General features: G+C 43.7%; 1 long non-coding RNA gene across 2 annotated transcripts in view; it reads right to left on the reverse strand.

Annotated features, from left to right (window-relative positions):
• Positions 1-27: 27 nt before the first annotated feature.
• The window catches only part of LOC104910097, a 122454-nt gene continuing 103519 nt past the window's right edge, over positions 28-18962 (reverse strand). For both annotated transcript variants that reach the window (XR_004159129.1, XR_002112955.2), the window contains 4 exons: positions 8977-9389; positions 6707-6775; positions 5455-5542; positions 28-2312 (listed from right to left, as the gene is read on the reverse strand). This is a non-coding gene — a long non-coding RNA (uncharacterized LOC104910097). The remainder of the gene's footprint in view (positions 2313-5454; positions 5543-6706; positions 6776-8976; positions 9390-18962) is intronic.

Consider the following 18962-nt stretch of genomic DNA (forward strand, 5'->3'; position numbering starts at 1 on the left):
GCCGGGCTGTCGCTAAGGGAGGAAATAAACGCGCGCCAGGGAGCCGGGGACGGCTCGGAGGCAGCGCCGTGAGAGTCAGGGGAGGGTGATTTTATTTAAGATGCCATATTGCGTTTTGCCGTGGAGAGCTGTGAAGCTTTGTAGAACAGGAGCCCGCATCCCACTCCCGTTTTCTGAATTAGTTTTATTTTTCCGGATCCTTGGCGTATGCTCGAGTCGCTTTGTAGAGAGTACCTTCCACTTCATTCAGACCAAAGAGGCTCTGACTCATTCCGTCGCCGCACTACGAGGCAGGCAGGGCTGCACCACGCATGTTTGGGTACTCGCTCCCGCTGCGCTCCTCGCACACGCTCCGGCAGGATTCTCGCTCGTTTCTCCCGGCTGCGCGCAGACCACTGCCCGCCTCTCCCAGAATAAATGAATGGGAGGAACACAGCCACAGGACAGCGTCTGCTCTGCTTGCTGGCAACCCGACTGCCGCACAGGGAACCGCTCGCTCTGCTTTGGTATCAGGAAGGGAGGCACGGCGCCGAGAAAGCCTCTCCCCATCCCAAAGTCACCGCACGAAATGCTACATAAACCCCCAAGGCTGGGTCTCACCCCAGAAGGGCTCCGAGAGCGCCCTGCTCGCTCCCCGTGTTGTGGCTGCCCAGAGCAGGCTGTTGGCTGAGCCTCTTCCAATCCGCCCCCAGCACAGCTGTGAGCTCCAAGCAGATGTCTCTAGTGCAGATGTGTCATGTGTGTGTCCACAGGTAGTACCACCGTGTTTTAGCATTGGAACGAGCATTAGTCTGGATGCGAAAGACCCTAGAGCTCTGTCGGTATGCAGCTCAGCAAAGCAGAGTCCCTTCTATGAATGACTGTACTCATCCTCCGTATTTCCTAGAGAATGTGCTAATCTGCACAGCTCTTGACTGAGAGCTGGTGCTGTCATATAGACTGGCTTTATGAGCATAAGGATATTTTAACAATGCAACTTCTACCTCTCCAGATCAGGTTCGCTACATAACCCAAAGTGATTGCCTGTTTCAGAGCGCTCTGGGGACAACAGCAGGCCCGTATGTCTGGACGAACGTGCCACTCAGCAATGAGATGGTGCATCTATGGCCATGTGGCAGACAGCAAAAATATCCTCACCCAGCTAATGCAAGGTTCATTGATTTAATGAAGGAACCATGGGAGAGAAGCAGAGGCTGGAGACAGCTGGAAATCAAGTGAAGGCCCCACAGAAGCTGCCACCCCATCCTCTGCATTCTGTTCTGCAGACGCGGCATTCTCCCTCTTGCCACCTTTTTTATTCCAGTTGTACTCCTGTTACCTCAGGAGAAAGGAATCTTTCCTTCTCAAACCTTCACCTTGCCAAGAGGTGTGGCACACGCCGTGGAAGAGAAGCCACATTCATGCTGAAGCAAGCTTTGGGCAACTTTCCCTTCTGCGGCAGGCTGTGTAAAGAGGCTTGTGTGTTCCTCCATCCTGTGGCCATGGTGTTTGCCGCAGGACCCACACTTTTTGCTATGAACCAGCCTCTGGCTTTAAATCTTTGTCCATGTTTCTGCTTCAAAGTTGGAAGAGCGTACGTCAGTTGTAAACCAAAGCAGTATTTTTTCCCAGCAAGGCAGTCTCTGCCCATGTCCTGGGGAAGTGCCGTAACTGCAGGCAACCACATCAGGTTCACAAACTCACCTTCGTTTTGATGGTGGTTACATAACAGAGATAAGGGGACGGTGCCTTTGCTGGCATTGCCTGGTATGCAGGATGCGCTTCCACATCACAAGATGCCATTATGCCTCTGCAGTTCCTCTTTTGAGGACCTATGGCAGGGCTCAAAGCATTCCCCCAGCAGCGAGCAGCACACAGCATGGTGGGGGCACCGAGGGTGGGAAGCAGCACCTGAGCAAGGTCTCATGTGCTGCCACGGCCAGGACAAAGGTCCCTCATTGTCTATCAAGGCAGTGCAGTCTATTGACCCAGACGTGCAGAACTGTGCCAGAGGTGAAAGTCATTTGTTTCAGAAAATAGACACAATTGCAGACCAGGACAGTTCTGACATTGAGAATGGAGAGAGGCACTGTGGCAGTGCAGTACGTGCAGATCAGGGCTCCAGCACCACGGTGTGAGTTGGACACAGGAACCCACTCGAGCAGTGCTTCCTGCCAGTAGCATGCTGAAACTGGTCAGACTCCCAGTTGAACACATTCTTGACCAAAAGACAGTCATCAGTTTGACGTGCAGGAGGCACGTTGTCTAGGAGAAACTGTCTTTCAGTGCACTGATGTCGCGCCATCAACATGCATGCTTTATGTAATCAGTATCTGTAAAAAATAGGAAAATAAGAGGTAACATAAGTTGGATTTATTTATTTTTTTTTTTAACTATCCACATTCAGGGAAATCCAGTGATTGACGACGCACTGCATGTGAACAGTGATTTTACAATTATCGATCATTACAGTCTAAGACTTCAATTTGTCATAAAATGACATTGTTGGTCTCATTACAGCCTCTAGTGGACAGTAGTAATCCACCTCACAGACCTGTCATACAATCTGCTCAGATGACAAGTGTTATTCCATGGCAAGAAGGATTTTCCAATAGTCAAAAGTTTGCTGGCATTTCTCTGAAGGTCCCTTGCTTTATGCTTCAGGTATCAGTGCTGGCTCATAAATAAACAGAGAACTTTGCTCTCGATTTCAATCTCAGACAGCTTTCATAAAAAAACTAAATTAATCTCAAATGTTTTTATAACAGAAAATATTGGTTGTCATGTTTTTGGCTTAAGTATGATGTTTTTATTCCAACTCAGGATCTGCAGACTGTCCAATCCACCTCCTCTCTATTTATAGCCTGCTTGCATTCAGATAATTTTTGCAAATGCAGTTATTTTCATTGTTATTTCAGACATAGGCAGCTGATTTAAGGTATTTTAACAGCTTTAACGAATGAGAAACTGTAATTTGGATTACAGCTGGCTAATTAAGGTATGCTTTCCTCTGGGAAGTTAAACACGTACACGACCTGAACAATAACATATTTAGAATGTATTCTTTAACTTGAAGTGCCACTTGTGTGAACACAATAATGTATGACTAACATCTTTATTTTTCGTGTATTCGCCTAGAAATGAGTGTATCCCTGTCAGAACAGGGAGGTTGATGACTGTCTCCAAAACTCTTAGCTGGGATTGTTTTCAGATGGAAGGAAATGAGAGTGGAGAACAAATGCTGTCTCTTTAAAGCCACACCAATTATCTCATACAAATTAACATTTAGTGAAGCCACAGCCAAGTACTCATGAAGACTAAGCAAGTATGTAGTATTACACTTTCTCAAAGAGAAAACTCTATGGTTTAAAATGGTGAGGTCAGAAAACTCTCTGGTCTAAAATGCTGAGGTCCTTTGCAAGTGAATTCAAAGGAAAGGCTGCCATTGATTTCTTTACTGCGCCTGTGTATGGGCTGCAGGGTCACTGAACAAAACATTTTTGTCATATCTTATCAGATAGATAATGGGATATCAAGGTAAAAAATGTGTACCTCATCACTGTCTTGTTTTTTAAAAAGAAGCAGTCAAGTTCCCCTTTAAAATAACAATAGCTTCAATAGCTATAAAATGAAAATATCTCCTTCAGTGTAGATGTGACACACGATGCTTTTCTGTTTGGTTGGTATTGTTTGTTTTTTAAATAGAGAAAGCAATTCATTAAGGGAACAAAAACTGATGACTCCTCTGAAGTCTTAAAATTGAGACAGATTTCATCTTTTGAATATGTTGTCAGTTAGTTGTCATTGAGGCACAAGGAAAAGCAGCTAAGCTACCAGTAGTGGCCCTGGGATGGACCACAGCCAAACCTAGCCCTAAATGCTGTTCCAGCAGTGACCAGTGGAAAATAAAAATGCTAAGTGCTTCTCTAGAGGTGCTCAATTGGTCTAGGCACGCTCGAGTAAGAACCACCACGGGTTGTTAAGTGCTTTGCAGCCTACGGTGTCAAGATGTCAGAGGCCTCTGTCCACATCCTGGTCTTCTGACACTGCCCTTAAGCCTGCAGGTGGTGTGAGCAAAGGGGTCAGGCAGGAGCAGAAGCTCAGCTGCTGTCTCCCTCCTAGAAGCGATCACTTCATATTGGGGTCAAAGTCCACCAGCAGGGAACAGAGGGAAGGCTCCATCGCATGGAAAATTCTTGGCTTCCAGGACCATCAAGGCAGTGTTGTTAATGAGGATTAACATTCAACCAAAAGGAAGGCAAAGAAGTAATGAGAATTCACTGGCCACTTTCTCGGAAAGGGCTCTCTGCTTCTGGCACTGAGAAGCCAGAGTCCACTCGAGTTGTCCCTTTAAACCATACCTGGTACAGAGACTTATCTGGGAGTTCCCTTGCCAGTTTTTTCTCTGTTACGGGCGTTATGGTCTAGACAGATTAGATTAGCATCTATCATGTAAACACTTTGGATTGGGAAATAACTCTTGTCCTTTCTTAAAGTGTTTTTCCTGCATATAAGGCAGTGTGGTTTCTAAAGCCTGTTACAGGCTCGCTCATCAATAATATTCATATTTTGCTAAGTGGAGTGAGTGCTCATGGGAGGAGAAGGGGCTACAATGAGCTGTTTACCTGTTTGAACAGACTTAGGAATTGAAAACATGGATTTTTGACAATTCAGTACTTTCACAGCCACAAGTGAGCTTTTCTGGTCTATTGAAGAAATCCGTTCTACCTGGATCAGCAACCTAACAAATTTGCAGAACCAATATGCTTAATCCTGCTGCCAAGGCTTCACACGTTTGTCCACATGCTAAAAATCTTTATGACATCTTTTGTTGAGAAAAGTGCACCATATGAATAACAGCTATTTTTTCTCCCCACATTGTCTCTACCTCTCCACAAAATAGGACACACAAGGGCCTTGGCCCCAAAGCTTTCATGCGTATTCAGAACTGAAGTTTACAAAATTCAGCCAATATTGGCACATCTGGGCTCCTGCCTTGGTTTCAAGAAAGAGATAAGTATAAGTTGCTTTATGTCCAATACTAGAGTTATTTTGCACCTATCTATTCACAGTAATGTTAAAGGAAAGTCAATCACTAACATTGTAGTAATCTAAAGCACAGTCAACGATAGTCCTGCAATATATGTATCTTGTACACGGAAGAGAATGTGTTATATTTTCTTTTTTGTTGTTGCTGTTTTCAAAAGGTATTGCGTGCCACAAATCTGCGGCCACTTTGAGCACATTAATGAAGACTTAGTGCATAAACATCAAACAAAAATTTAAGTGGGATGAATAAGGGATGAAGCAATTGCAGTACCCTCTAAGACTTAATCCATAGTCACAATCCACAGAAAAATTTTCAGGCAGAGAAGGAGTGCAGACATGACAGAACAGTCAATTGCTTGCAGGGTAGGAAGTCCTCAGCTTGCAAGCCTTTGACCAACAAGGTAGGTAAGCATAGTAAACATTTACCTTGTATCCAATTACAAGTTGAAGTGGTGTTTTTCTAGTTTCTTCTGCTAGGCGCTGGGGATGTGGTATCCTAAGGAACTCCAAAACTCTGTAATTTAAAAAATGTCCTGAGAAAAGTGACAAGTCATCAGTGGTTAAATTAGAATTATTTCAGCATATGTAGATTTGTTCAAAACTAGACCAGCACTGCTTTGACTTCTTACTATACGAAGGCAGCACCTCGCCCTCAGAGATCTTCTAGATTCTCATGTTCTTTCTGTACCCTTCAGCAGAGGCTTTCCTATAATAATTGTTCCCATCTTGGATAAAATGTCTTATTATGTCTCTCTCTTTCTCTCTTCCTACTTTTTCCACTGAAGAGTTTCCATTTGCACCTGTCTTTGTAACTTGCATCGGCTCTCATATTGTCCTCATATGATATCATTTATTTATTTGTACATAATGTAGTGATAGATACCTATTCAAAGTTCTGGAAGTCTATTAGCACATAGCAATTACAAGAAAAAAACACAGCATTGTGAAAACAGTCTTCTCAACAGGAATTTAGCAAGGCATCCCAGTACATCAGGAACACTTGCTCAGAGCACATCTTCAGCCTTCTCTCAATGTGTGTGTCTTTTGCCACGAGGCTTCTCCCATAATAATAAAATCCAAGCCCTTGTGAGCTGTACTTCCTACCATCGGGATTGTTCTGTCCTGGGGTTGAGAATAGCTAAAAGAGTGGACTGGGCACCTGGGGGCAGGACCATCTCATCACAAGCTATTCCCATGCCAGAGATACCAGTTCTTAAATGGTTCCTCGCTATAGATTTACAGCTCATACCCTCATTTTCTTTGTGCAAAAGGACATAATGGCCATACAGTGGCCATAAGACAATAGTGGTCATAAGCAGATGCTTTAGAAGGCAAGGGCAGCCACATACTACTTCTTCCACATATTCCCCAGCCTTCTGCTATTTTCAGCTCAAGGATATCTCAAGTGGGATGTGGTTTCTGCCTCAACCTTGACAAATTTATCTTTCAAGACTTGTGCAGTCTCCCCATGAGCACATGTAAACTTTATGCATTCACATCATACTATGTTGCATTGCACAGGTTTGTTTCTGCTACGTTCAATGCTCCTGGATCTTGCACTGAGTCAGAGAAGCCAATCTTTAACCACACCCTCCATGCTACCCAGACATCTCTCTTACTCCCCTTTAGTTGTCCTTCCAAGTTGGGAAGGCCTAGTCTATGCTGTTGTTACACAAACCACTTTATTTGAAGACTTCTCCATCTCGGTCTTAGTCTTGTCACACCTTCATTGCCTCTGTTCTTCTGCCTGTCAAATAGAGACCATAAAAATTAATCTGTTATCTTGCAAAACAGTGGTGACACAGTGGATTACAAGCATTATTATCCCCTTTTCCAAAAGCTTAGCCAAGGACTCAGAAAATCAACAATTCTACATATCAAGGACAAAAGAAAACAGTATCAGTATAAACAAAAATAAAACCAGGATACTATCTACATTTTTTTCATACTTGTTGAGCAACACAGGCTGACTGAAACCCTTTCCATTTCACAAACTATCCCTGTCAACCAACCTACTCTGGTGTTAAAAATCTGAAGCGATAGGACATCTCCCAGCAACCTCAGAGGATTATTTCACATGCTGACATGCAGCTCAGGTCTCAGAAGTCTGAAATGCTACAAAAGTTGGATTACCCAGTGATTTTCATGCCATCTAATCTGTCTCTCCACTTTCTTTCCACGATAAATCCCATTTGTTAGGACAGAAAAAATTAAGTCGTTTCTCTCCCTTGTTTGGCCCATCGTCAGCTGAGATGTGTAAACGTGGTGTCAGCTTTAAGGTGTACAACTTGTCCTGTTGTCGTAATGATTCTGAATCACATATTTAAAGTTTACTATGTGCTTGAGGGTATGCCTTTGTGAACAAGGTATGGTGAGGCAATCAAGGGTGTGGTTTTACAGGACACTAGCTACTCTGCAGTAATTGCAAGGATGAACACCCTTTGCCTGCCGGTAAATGCAATATAAATTAGCCCAGAGAGATTGCCAGCTGTGACCACTTCTGCCTCCCCACAAGTGCTTTTGCTGCTATTCTATGATCACTGCTCCTTTTAGCTGACCTTCCCCAGCAGTAATGCTATGCCCAGAATCAAACATGAGAGTTGCACATAAAACTACTACCCCCCCCCACCAGCACCTGTGGTCTTTTTATACGTGACGATTTTTTAATTTAATAATTTTAATTTTTAATTTAATTTAATGCATTATTATTTTTTTGATTTATTTTCTTAATACACTGCTATAATCTTGCAAACTGAAGTCATATTTGCTAGGTGTTATCTCCCTTGCTGCTTTATGGCTCCAGCTCTTTTTATGTTTATATAGGAGGATACAAATTCAGCAGAGCTTTCATTATTTATTATACCTAAGCCCTCTAATTTTTGAACCCCTCTGTTTCCCTCTGCTGGTTAAAATCATAAAGAGGGATGGGGACATGAGTAGGGAAGGTGGGAAACAGCTAGCAGTCCTTCAATAATTCACACAGACAAGCCATGTGGCAGGAGGGGGCAGTGGAGACAGAGCTCCCCACTGCAGAGTAGCATGCACTCATGTACACCCCAGAGATACCTCTGAGATCTGCGCTATTTTGACAGAGCATATAATCTTCACAGGGTCCTGGGCAGCACTTATCAGCTGTAAAGAAATTCCTGCACAGTTTACAATCTGGGCAAGCATCCCAGCCCCTGTGTTGTCTCTCACTAGAGTTTCTACACAGTATCAGAGGTTCCCAGGAATGCTCCCAGAAGCTTTCAGCTCAGCCTGAGTCTCTGCCAAGCTGATCGGTTCCTCGGAGCTGCCTGGAACGATCATCCTGAATACTGCAGGGGGAGAGCTTGCGGGCTTCCCGAGAGTCCTGAAAGGCTCCATTTGTACAAGAGTCATGATCTGGCCTCCAAAAGCTGTTACCTGAACCAGGACATATTTATCTCAACCTTGCGCACACTTAAGGTCTCTCCAGTGAGATCACAATACATGCATGATTTCTGTAGTTGAAATAAAAGCCTTTGTATTGAAGTTACTCTTTCTGTGATTTCCTAAGATCATTGTTTACATTCTAGTAATCCCTCAGATGTCTAAATGAGGATCGATGCCCCTTTCCTGTTTTAACTAGATGCTCACAGCAGTTAGATGAGGCCAAGCTTCCTCCCCAGGCAATTGACACAGGTTATGCGTCTACAGTGAAAGATTCATTCGAACACTCCACTGTTAGACACACATATCTCTGGGAACAGTTCTCTTTCAAGAAACAGTTGGATTTTTAACACCAGCTGATTGTTCAGAAATAGCATATGGTCAGTGGGGCAAAAAGACAGATCTTCCCAAGGGTGAAATGACAACATTTTCTTATTTTAACATATGAAATTCAAATTTCCCAAAAGCAAAACTAAAGAAATTCCAAGAACTGCAACCTAGCCCCTTTTATTTGTTCTTTGAAGAAACTTTACTTACTCTGGTTTCTTGTTGACTGTCTTGTTTCTTCTTGATTGTCTGGATGAGGAGCTACAAGATATGGTTTAGTGGCTTGTGGTACCAATGGTAATGGGAGGACGGTTGGACCAGATGATCTTGCAGGTCATTTCCAACCTTGCGATTCCATGATTCTATGATTCTTAGGATTCACTCATCTTCCTAAATGTTAGCATTTTTAATGCTTTTTACTAGACAAAATTTTCAGTGGGTTTCTTAAGTTCCTGCACACTGTTTTCTCTCAGTCTGCTATTCCTGTGGCTGTACTTTCCTTGAATGGCATATTGGATTCAGGTAGTTTATGGTCAACAGTTCCCAGACTCCTTATAGCGCTCCAGTCTTCAGTGGAAAGAAAGGTAAGCTGGGAGCATTTACCAGCTTGAAATCTCTGCTGTCTGGATAACAGGAAAAAAAAAAAATAAAAATTGTTTTTTCCTTATTTCAGCACTTAAAACCCCGGCTGTATAATAAAAGTCAGGACCGCTACAGTCTACCGAAAATACGTTTACCAGGGGAATGTTTTGGCTATTAGTTATTCCCCTTCAAACCCTTCCGACTGTGCGGTGTTGCTATTTTGCTTTGTTTTGATTTTTGTTCCTTTTTAAACTAACCTCAAGGAATTTCCCTCTCTCCCATCGTGGTTATCAAGCTGTAGCTTGTCGGCGGTGTAACTACTTGTGATGTATGATGCTTTCTCCTGCTCTCCTAGGCTCCTTATCTCTGGTTAGCATTGATTAATGTCCCTTCCATACCGGTATTTCTGTCTGGAGGATGAGCCCATTTGCCAGCAGTGCCCACCCACTGACAGCCTCCACCACCCAGTGGCATTGCTCCTGGGCCCTTCCCTACACTCCTGGTTAGGGACCTTTGGAATGTAAATACTCCCCTTCGTCTTCATCTTTTGTTTCGAGGATAAGACAAAACCAAATAATAATAAAGCCTCCTCTATTCTGCACGCAGGGAGCGCATGCCATTAATATTAATTAATTTATTTATTTAAAGCTGGTAAAAGAATTTGCTCTTAGACTGGGAACACGACTGCCAAGTTTCCTGCCTGCAATTTGTTACGGCTCAGTAGTAAACTACCCCTGAAAATAGGAATTTGAAATGGAAATACTGACGGGCCTTTTAACGAGGCTATAATAAGCAGGGTGCTTTATCCTGCGCGCTGCACGTCCTGACACAACAGCAGCCTATCATAGCATGCACGGAAAACAAACAGGCCCTCTCTGCATCGCGCTCCTGCCTGAAACCAGGCCGACGCAGGAAGCGAACGGAGCCGAAGACAAAGGCCCTGAAGGTCAAGCACACCACGCCCCAGCCTCACTGCTGCTGCTCGGCCCAGCGCCGCCATACGCACAACTTGCACTTGAATAACTTCCCTTTGATCAGCTTGCCATGAAAAAGAGGTGTAGCCTGCCACGCTGCTAGCAGGGTAAAGAAGCAGACTTTCCCGTAAGGCTTAAGCTGCAAATTCGTGAATCCAGGCTTGCTCTGTTACATAGAACAAAGCTCCCAGAAGTGTCTGCTTGTTGCAAATGTCTTTTATCTGCTTAGAAGCGTACATTCCTTGTAATGCTCCATATGTACAACATGTGGATGCTGAAGCTGGTTTGCATACCGGCTCTCGACTGTCCGCTGAAAATGCTGTGATTCAGTGAGGCTGAACGCTCACAGTCCCAGCAGCAGTCAGCTGAGCATCCCCACACTGACACCTGTCAATGGCAGCACCACTGCCTCTCTGGAAATAAAACTTCTCCATCATTTTCACAAGCTATTTGGCAGTCACAAAAATAACTGAATCATACGTATGAAACTCATTCTTTGGGACCTGAACTGCACACTTGTAGTCTGTAGGACACACGCTTAAATGCCATATATTGAACTGCCACATCATGTCTATTTTTACTAATCGAGTTTAACTTGCGTTTGGGCACGGTACCAGCTACTCAGCAAGTCCAGGAGATTAATGTAAAAGCTTCTCTCCATTTAGAAAGTATAGGCACTCCAGATTTACAGCTGCTTATTTTGAGGTGGCTGACTGCTGATCCTGATGTCTTTGAGTAACAAATGGCTTTCCGAGCTGCGCTGATAATGAAAATGATATAATTTGTCACTTAGCATTAAAACAAAGCAGCGACGTAGCACGGAAGAAAAAGCAACGCATTTGCCTTCTTCAAATGGCATACCTGAGAACAAGGGGGAAAAAAGGCTGGGCAAACCCAAAAGCTATCAATAGTCCTTGATATTCACATGTGGAACAACTTGCATAAAATAACCTGGCCTGATCTGGACTGTGAGAGCATTGGCCCCTGTAATGTTAGAATTTATAGCCTTAATCTTCTTAAGAGCTGCATGGCTCTTCACGCATGCAGAGAATACTGATTTGATGTTTTTGAGATTAAAACTACTGAGCTGAACTTTTCTTGTTATTGGCCAAAAGCATTTGGAAACTTAATAAAGCTTTCCATTAAAATCTTGGCATTTTAGTGATACAAAAGCAATAGGCTGCTAACTCAAAACGTGAGCCCAAGTCAAAAGGACACTTCTAGGGAGAGGTTGCGGAATTTAGGTTTTAACAAAGTTTGCAATGACTTAAAAATAGATCAAAGGAAATGCGAAGTAGAATGGAACAATAAATGCTTGATGTAACCAGCAATGCACAAGCTTTTGTTGTTTAAACTTTATGACATTTAAAGATGTTTCTTCATGTTCTTCTAAACCTTCTACGTCTGCGAGTCCATGAATAGCTGGAAAAAGTACAGCGCACAGCACCGACGAGCTGTGTGGTCTTTAACAGGTAACATAAGGCCTGATTTTTCACAGTGATGAGAATCCACAGCTTCAGCTGAGATAAGCGTGAGCTACTATTACAGCTGTAGACAATCAGCTTTACTCTGGAAAAAAATGCTCTGTCAAGGCTTGCTAGGCTACAGTTTTAGCTGCATAGAAAGCCCGTGCAGAACACAGTTAAGCTCCTATGCGTCAGTGCATGGTTTGGTTTGATCAGTGAAGGTGCAACTGATGTTTTTGTAGGAAGAAGCAGGATAATCATAGCAACAGAACAATGCTATGAGTTCAAAGCTGTAGCATGACTGGAAAAAGGTGCTCTTGCCAGAATTGGAAAAGCCTCGTGCAGTTCCATTTAGGCCAACAAGAGCAGAACTGCCTGGTGGCAGCTGCACTGTCGAGACTCTCTGCCCTCTCCAGCAAGGGAGAGTGAAGAGAACCTCTCTTACTGCTGTGTTACTGTGCTCAGCAGGTAAACAAACAAACAAAATGAAATAAGGATTTATAACTAAGCATAAAGAAAACAAAGATTCATAACTAACCCTTTTGACAGGTTTCTTGCTTGGGTTCATTGAAGCGGCTTGGGGTTGTTAGTTTTTTTTTTGGTCACAAGGTAAACAACATTCGATTCCAGCATGCTTTGAAATGGCTTGCTCCTGTCAGTACTGGCAAAGACAGCTATGCTGGAGTTTGCCTCCACATGGTTATATCTTATTTAGATCTTCTGGTTACAGTCTCCCTGTAAGTTGTACTACAGAGGCTGAACATACCTAGGCTATCTCCTGGAAAGCCTGTGTTTAGAGCCTCAGGATGCCTGCAGTGATAGCTTGGTGATGGAGACAACCTAATGCCTACAAACAAATCTTACCCTGGATTTTACCCCACTCTGGGAAGCACAGAGTTGAACCTGAATCACATGGCTGATATGAATGAATGCCACACACATAACACAGACTCACTCCACTGTACAAGCCCCCTGCCCTTTCAAAATATATTTGCTTTTACACTGTTGAATGTTGCAGGGTACTCATAAAACTGCTTCTGTGTCTGGTTTGCTTTGTTTTTGTGGCACTGACATATGATGAGCTATGTACGATAACAGATGCCATTTGACAGCTCAAAATAATGGCGCTCACACTTAAAACTGTAAATTATAAACAATCCCTCTCTAACTATAAAATGAATACTCAGAATGGGGAGCCTTGTCAACTCAGATATTAGTAAATCAAGTTGAGGAAGACAAATTATTCACTGAAGCTGAAGTAACTAAAATTTTATTCGGTTAACACTACTGTCATTGGAGTTCAGCTGTTCTTTGCTATAATTAGTAGATTGGGAACGGAGTGATTATGGGCAACACACAGTAAAATCAGCTACATGTTTTCTTGCTGTGTAAAAGCTACAAAGTGTTTCTAATCTTCTGTCTTGTTTTGTTGTTTTCTTTTTTTTTTTTCCTGTCAGTAAAAAGATGCTGCATAAATATTAGCTATGGGTAAGATGCCTGGCCACATCAAGACAGCCATTTCCCAAGGGGTTTCATAATTATATTTTCCCCACCGAACCACAGACATGAATTAAAAGTGACTCTGTTGGCCCATTGGTGCAGCTGCCATGTATTTGATTACAAATTCACTGGTACCAATGCCAAGAAGGGGAGTTACAACACAAACTGAATGTGAGTTCAGGCTCAGCTGTCAGCATGGGGTGTCTCTGGTAACCTGCCCACAAAGGGCTTTTAGCACACAAAGAAATAATATTTACAATTTTTTATTCTTTAAAGAAAATGCATTCCTCTGGTCTTCCCCATCTCTTCATGAAATCCCAGTGCACTGTGCCTTCCCCAGAAGGCTGTGCTATGGGCTCAGGTAGCCTTGCTTGCAAGGTCTTCAGCAACTCCTGGAGAACTTGTAACATTTCAGACCCAAGACTTCTTCAGAAAAGACTCATGGGGAGAATGGCCAAGGGGATATATGCATCAGGGCATAAGCCTATAACTAAGACTTGTATGTGCTAACACACAAAAATGCATACTGCTTGTATTTGGGCTTAGCGCTGGTCTACGTTTAATCACACTGGATTCATGAGGGGAAGGGAATGGAGAATGTGGTCTCCATCTCCATCTATTAGCACCATCTCTGGTGCAATGGCAACTGTCTGAGTTAATGCAGGCCCACGTTCACATCAGCCCTGATTCCTGGTGAGGTATGGGGCTAGGCCAAGGCAGGGCAGGACAGGACAGGAGATGGGATGGCAGCTCTGGAAGCCTTGGCCTGAGCCTCTGAACATGCTGCTGCAGTGGTTCCTGCCCTGGGAGGGGCTCTCAAACTCCCCTGCTTAACAAAGGCAGTCAGGTTTGAGCCCATGCACTTTGCTGCTTGTAACTTCTACAGTACCAGTGCTAGATCCAGAGTTTCAAGTGCCAGCACTAATCCAAGCCACACAAACCTGCCCAGCAGCCCTTTGCCATTTCTCTACAGATTCGGGGAACTTGAGTGAGAGTTATCAGGAAACCCACAGAGCACCTAGCCTGTTAGGAGACCAAAGTTGAGACTGTTTTAGGTAACACGGTGGAAGGAGCCCACTGCCTGCCTCCTGGACCACCAAGCAGCCCCCCCTGGCACCTAAGCCATCCAGGTTTGCAGAGCCTCCACTTGGCTGCCCTGCAGCTCTTGTGCTCTCAGCCAGGGACACCGTGGGATAGGAAGGTCCCGTAGTCCCCTGCTGGAACTAACAGGTGAGGTGAACTCATCAATCTCATTTGAATGCACGTGGCAAAATCACCATGCAAATCAAACAGGGCTGGCAGTCTGTGACCATGATGCAAGCTAAACCCAAAACAGCTGAATGGTCATAAAAACAGGGATTAAAGTTCAACGAGGAAGCTGATAACAAAGAAGCCTGCCCAGACTATGCCCTATTCTAGCCAGCACTACATTATCTTCTAATTTTAGAACAGCTGAAAATTTTTCCCAGTCCAGAAGTTGACAGGAGGCTGAGCAACACCAGTACCATTAAATCTTTGTTTTCAGATGCCGTGCTGTCTCCACACTGCAAGAAGTTGCTTCAGCATGTGAAATTTTACAGGAAGGCACACACTGTTGGTGGATGCCCATACAGAGAGCTATGTAATATGTTGAAACCATCTGGCATTTTGCGGTTTTACTCTATCAGTCAGACACGCTGTCTGGAAACACAGGACTCAAACCTGGAGTCCTTGATTCAGGTCAGATACCTGCAGATGCCTGCGGACGTTTGGCCGGACTGGGAGCTGCAGAATAAAGCACTTAATTAAGCGGCTGGAGTTTATGATTGATTTCAAGGGCAGCTGAGCTGGAAGCCTGTTACTGCTTAGGAAGTTTTAGCAAATGTAATTATTATAGCATGTTTGATTTAATACAAGGTCTTTGTGAAATGCTCCAAAATATCATATTAAAGACTAATTCTGTTGCTGTAGCGCTCTGTACCTCCTGTCAAAGCGATGGATTAGATGGGTCCCCATGTGAAGCTTACTAAAAATTATCACTAACATTAATAGACCATAGTTACAGAAGAGTATTTTGTATAGAATGACTTTCTCTGGACTGTGAACAGTGCTGCAGAAAGCCGACTCTGGGTTACATTACTCCTGTGATCCAAATTTTTTTAACCAGCTGATGTCACTAGGGAGATTTGAAGTCTTTATAATTACAGCTCAAGGCCTGGAGGAAGAGGGAAGGAAAGACAATGAAATTATGTTTCATATGTTGATTCAGAGAGTAACCTGCAGTGGCCTGTTAACTTGCTTCATCTATCAGGAAAAGCAAATTAATCCCGTATCCAGTCAGCTTTATGAGTGGCAGCTCAATTTACTTCCCCAGTTACAAAGGGAAGAAAGTGGCCTTTTTGTCACAAGCAATCGCTTCCTGCAATGCTTGGAATAAGATGTAAAATAGGCAAAGAGCTTCTAATGTCCTACTAAGAAGTAAAAACTGTTTCTTTCATCTTCCCTCAGAGAAGGAATTCAGGTTATGCTCTGCACTAAATTAAAGTGTTCTGCTCAGTTATGTACATGCACAGCTTTGAAAACTGTTCCTGCTTCTAGGTCAAGGGCTCTCCCTGTGGCCAGGTGCCAGCTTTATCCCTGGACTCCCATAATCCCTTGAAATAAATCAACTTTCCATTGAAATCCTCTGCCAGTTCCACTTCAGACTAAAATGTGCTGTCTGTAGCATGATGCTCTTTTATACTTTTGTGGAAAAAAAGAAGGGGAACAATGTGGTCATTGTATACTGGACACAGTTCGATGTAATCCGCGTTGTGTATATTAAAGGCTATCTTTGTGTGTTGCACTAGCCCCAAGTTTCAGCAATTATTATTAGAAATGAGAAAAATACCTCTGGATGAAGGAATGATTTGACTAGTTGACAAGGATCCCAGCCTGCGTGCGTGTGTACCTCATTGCTACTCTGCTCACGTGGACTCAAGTGTGGGGATGCATTATACTACTGTTATACCACTTCCCAGCCCAGGCAGATGAAGCCCTCAAAGATTTTTTTTCTCTTTCCTTTTTATCTTTTCCCCTCTAATATCAATTTTCTTCTCTCTGTGTTATAAATGAACCTGAATACATTCACACGTTCCTGTGGAAGACTAAAAGCTGTCACTTCATTTCGGGGAATCAGGCAGTTTTCAGCTCAGCTGCAAGAAAGCCCAGATGCTACTACATCTCCGGGGGAAACTTATCTATTCAGAGAGGGGGAAACTTCAGAACAATAACAACAAAATAGAACTGAAAGATGCTGCTGCCATTCTCCTGCCGGTGCCAAGGTCAGTGCTTTGGAGAATGGGTGCCAGCCAGAAGCAGCAGCACCCTTCTTAGTAGTCTGACATTTCTGAAAACCTCTCCTTCTCCCCACATCTCAGTAACTTTAAATGGTCTGCCAGTTAAATCAGAACAGCCTGGTATAAAGCTTCCAATTTTCTGACAACCTTTATATTCTCTTGGCTCCTACAAGGCCCTAAAGCTGATCGTGTATAATCCTGAGCTGAATGTAAAATAAATATGAAAACCTGTCATGATTTTACAGTTTTCCAAAGGATATTTCACTAAATAAAAAGAGCTATACTTCTGGCACGCAAACTCTCCCCATAAAAATCACAGTTAGTGCTTTAGAATGAAGTTAGGCAGCCTGGTGCCAGACTCTGCCCACCACAGCTCCCCTCTAGGCCTGGCCGAGTGCTCCCCCAGGGTCTGCTGGGCCCCAGGTGCCTCAGCAAACCCCATCCATGGCTCAGACCTGAGCCAGGCCGGCTTGAGGGTCCCTCCAGCCCACTGTGGAGCAGGGTAGGCCCCAACCATTGCCATGTTGGGGCACAGCCCACACGGGCCTGCTGAGTCCTGCACTGGCCATCAGTGTCACGCAGCCTAGAACTAGTGCACTCATTCTGCCTTGATGCCCCTGCCTGATGGCATAGCAATGGTTTGTAGAAACCTCTTCTGCTAAACTTGTATTACTTAGCTCTCTGCCTTCGTGTCAAGGCATGGGTTGGAGTGTCCATAACACTAGAGCACAAAAACAAGTTTCAGCCACTGACAAACTAGAGTTGATTTCAGGCTCCACTGGCTTTTTCAATCTTGGAAGACTTCTACATCAAAAGCATTGCTGATGTCCAGGCAAGAGCCAGGTGGATCTAGCAAACAGAATCATAGAATCATAGAATCCTTAGTGCTGGAAGGGACCTCTGAAAGCCATCTAGTCCTACTCCACTGCAATGAACAGGGACACCACAGTTAGACCAGGTTGCCCAGGGCCTTAGTCAGCCTTGCCTTGAAAGTCTCCAGGGATGGGACAGCCACTACATCACTGGGCAACCTGTTCCAGTGCCTCGCCACCCTCACTGTAAACGATTTTTTCCTTATATCTAACCTACATCTATCCTCTTTGAGCTTAAAACCATTTCTTCTTGTTCTGTCACCAAAAGTAGGAGCCAAACACAGCAACCTCGACAAAGGACATGCAGTGCATGCAGACTAACATGGTATCTCTTTGCCATCTGGTAGAGAAGTTAAAAGACCAGTCCTGCAAGTCTTGAGATACATTGCAGTTAAATTGACTGCAGGTTTTGTTTGCATTGCGTTGTTTGGATGAAGGGTGGCTAGGAAGGAAGAAATAGAAGAAAGGCAAGGAAATTTAAAAAGTAAAAACTTTCATTACTGCTCACAATGTTTCCAGGGTTGTGTGTAGAGATCCTCTGTCCAAGGCATCCTGCAGGTGTCCAGCTTTACATACCTACCTCTCTTACATTCTCCTCCTAGAACAGGAAACAGGCAGTTGCAGTTTTTCAAATCCACTGTAAAACATACAGCCAGGCCTTCAATTTTCAATCAGAAGGAGTGAAACTATCGGGTTTTCCCCTAGAAGCCCTTAGTGGGTACTTTCTTCAGTTAGCTTCACCACTTTCAGGCCTTGCCTTTAAGCAAGGAGTACAGTTGAACCCAAAAATTCAAAGCAAAACTCAACTGAAACCATTATGTTTTCATCTGGTTATATGTCAAAACCTCAAAACTCATGCACACAGCTCTCAAATTATAAACCCATCAGGTTGAACCCTAAAGCCAGGTCCAGATTTGCCCCAAGACCCTGCAAATCTTCTAGAAAAGCCAATTCCTGTCTCAAGTTCATAAATCCCAGGACAGTCAGGGAATTTTTCCAAGGTCAAACAGTTAGTTAGAAGGGGAGCTAAGAGGAGAACCACAGCCCTGGCCACTCCACACTGCTACCGACAGAGATAGAAACTCACTCTGCCTGAACTTCATTCTGTGTAGTCTTAGCAAAGCCACTCAAAATAACCACTTTTTTGCCTGTTAATTGTCTTAATAAGTCACAAGGAGATGAATGACTAAACACTACATCATCTCTCAAAGGATTCATCTGTGGAAAAAGCATCCATTTAGCTGCAGGGTAGTTATTACTGCATAGCTTTGATTTTGCTACACAATGCACGCCCTGTTTATTGAAATGCTTATATACTGCTCTGGGTGAAACCATCACTTACAGGTAGACTCTGAAGCTAAAGGAATGAGCTCAGATCCACTCATCTGGTCCCTAAATAAGACCCATCCAGTTATCTGGATCTGCAGAACTCTCTGAGATGTTGGTTAATGATTCTCTGGACTTTTTTGTAGTTGTTGTTTTGCA

Source organism: Meleagris gallopavo, chromosome 3 (assembly GCF_000146605.3).
Source record: "Meleagris gallopavo isolate NT-WF06-2002-E0010 breed Aviagen turkey brand Nicholas breeding stock chromosome 3, Turkey_5.1, whole genome shotgun sequence".
NCBI classification, from domain to species: domain Eukaryota; kingdom Metazoa; phylum Chordata; class Aves; order Galliformes; family Phasianidae; genus Meleagris; species Meleagris gallopavo.